The following is a 2974-nucleotide window of genomic DNA, read 5'->3' as shown; positions in this document are numbered from 1 at the left end:
TTTTTCAAAAATCTTTTTCTTATTTTTATATCAAATTTTCGAAAATAACATAATCAATTAAGGTTTTGATTCAAAAATTTGAAGTTTGTTACTTGCTTGTTAAGAAAGATTCAAACTTTAAGTTCTAGAATCATATCTTGTAATTTCCTATGAATCAAGTCATTAATTGAGATTTTAAAAAATCAAATCTTTTTCAAAACTAATTTCTAAAATATCTTCTTATCTTACCTTTTTCAAAAAGTTGGTTTCAAAATATCTTTTCTAACCTCCTAACTTCTTATCTTTTCAAAATTTGTTTCAACTAACTAACTAACTTTTTGTTTGTTTCTTAACTTTTTCAAAACTACCTAACTAACTCTCTCTCTCTAATTTTCGAAAATATCTTCCCTCTTTTTCAAAAATTTCTTTTTAATTAACTAATTATTCTTATTCTTATTTTTGATTTTAAAAATTTTCGAAAAATACTAACATTTTTCAAAAACCATTTTCAAAAATCACTAACTCTTTTTCAAAAATATTTTTCGAAAATTCTCCCTCTCCCATCTTATTCTATTTATTTATTCATCTGCTAACATCTCATCTCACATCTCTGCCATCCTCACAGTTGTGTTTCTTCCATTACATTACATTCTTTGTCTCCCCCTTTTCTTCTACTCAAACAGGGATCCCTATACTGTGGTATAAAGGATCTCTATTATTATTATTATTTTTCTGTGCCCTCTTCTTGGTGACTTTACTGCACCTAATTCCAATTTACATGGAAGAAGCATCTCCATTCCTGCCATTGGAGCAAACAACTTTGAGCTGAAACCTCAATTAGTTTCTCTGATGCAGCAGAACTGCAAGTTTCATGGACTTCCATCTGAAGATCCTTTTCAGTTCTTAACTGAATTCTTGCAGATATGTGATACTGTTAAGACTAATGGAGTAGATCCTGAAGTCTACAGGCTCATGCTTTTCCCCTTTGCTGTAAGAGACAGAGCTAGATTATGGTTGGATTCTCAACCCAAAGACAGCCTGAACTCTTGGGATAAGCTGGTCACGGCTTTCTTAGCCAAGTACTTTCCTCCTCAAAAGCTGAGCAAGCTTAGAGCTGATGTTCAAACCTTCAGATAGAAAGAAGGTGAATCTCTCTATGAAGCTTGGGAAAGATACAAACAGTTGACAAAAAAGTGTCCTTCTGACATGCTTTTAGAATGGACCATCCTAGATATATTCTATGATGGTTTATCTGAGCTATCAAAAATGTCACTGGACACTTCTGCAGGTGGATCCATTCACATAAAGAAAACGCCTGCAGAAGCTCAAGAACTCATTGACATGGTTGCTAATAACCAGTTCATGTACACTTCTGAAAGGAATCCTGTGAATAATGGGACGCCGTTAGAAATTTGGAAGCACAAGTGGGGCAGCTGAGTAAAAGGATCACTGAAATCCCTCCCAGTACTCTCCCAAGCAATACAGAAGAGAATCCAAAAGGAGAGTGCAAGGCCATTGACATAAGCAAAATGGCCGACCCCAATGAGGGAGAGGAGGACGTGAATCCCAAGGAGGAAGACCTCCTGGGACGTCCAGTGGTCAATAAGGAGCTTCCCTCTGAGGAACCAAAGGACTCTGAGGCTCATCTAGAGACCATAGAGATTCCATTGAACCTCCTTATGCCCTTCATGAGCTCTGATGAGTACTCCTCTTTTGAAGAGAATGAGGATATTACTGAAGAGCAAACTGCCAAGTTTCTTGGTGCAATCATGAAGCTAAATGCCAAATTATTTGGCGTTGATACTTGGAAAGTTGAACCTCCCTTGTTCATCAATGAACTAAGTGATCTAGATCAACTGACATTACCTCAGAAGAGACAGGATCCTGGAAAGTTCATAATACCCTGTACCATAGGCACCATGATCTTTAAAGCTCTATGTGACCTTGGTTCAGAAATAAACCTCATGCCCCTCTCTGTAATAGAGAAACTGGGAATCTATGGGGTGCAAGCTGCTAAAATCTCATTAGAGATGGCAGACAATTCAAGAAAACAGGCATATGGACAAGTAAAGGACGTGTTAGTAAAGGTTAAAGGCCTTTGCATCCCTGCTGATTTCATAGTCCTGGATACTGGAAAGGAAGAGGATGAATCCATCATCCTAGGAAGACCTTTCCTGGCCACAGCAAGAGCTGTGATTAATGTTGACAGAGGTGAAATAGTCCTTCAATGGAATAAGGACTCCCTTGTGTTTAAAACTCAAGGATCTCGGATCTCAACCATGGAGAGGAAGCCACACAAATGGGCGCTGCTGAACGCCCAAAATGGCCACCAACCTGGCGCTGAACGCCCAGAGTTGGGTGCAAAGGCATTTTTACATGCCTAATGGGTGCAGGAATGTAAATCCTTGAACACCTCAGGATCTGTGGATCCCACAGGATCCACTCAGGATCTGTGGACCCCACAGGATCCCCACCTTCAAGAGTTCTATGCTAATGCATGGATCACCAAGAACCATGATCAAAGTAAGAACCCGGATCCAAAGAACTATGTTACAAGGGTTCGGGGGAAATACTTAGATTTTAGTCCGGAGAATGTGAGGTTGGCGTTTAACTTGCCCATGATGCAAGGAGATGAATGCCCCTACACTAGAAGGGTCAACTTTAATCAAAGGTTGGACTAAGTCCTTATGGACATATGCGTGGAAGGAGCTCAATGGAAGATTGACTCCAAAGGCAAGCCGGTTCAACTAAGAAGATTGGACCTCAAGCCTGTAGCTAGAGGATGGTTGGAGTTCATTCAATGCTCAATCATTCCCACTAGCAACCGGTCTGAAGTTACTATAGACCGGGCCATCATGATCCATAGCATCATTATTGGAGAAGAGGTGGAAGTTCATGAGATTATACCTCAAGAACTCTACAAGGTGGCTGACAAGTCTTCCACTATGGCAAGGTTAGCCTTTCCTCACCTCATTTGCCACCTATGCAATTCAGC

Source organism: Arachis ipaensis, chromosome B01 (assembly GCF_000816755.2).
Source record: "Arachis ipaensis cultivar K30076 chromosome B01, Araip1.1, whole genome shotgun sequence".
Lineage (NCBI taxonomy): Eukaryota > Viridiplantae > Streptophyta > Magnoliopsida > Fabales > Fabaceae > Arachis > Arachis ipaensis.
This window is presented reverse-complemented; position numbering follows the sequence as displayed.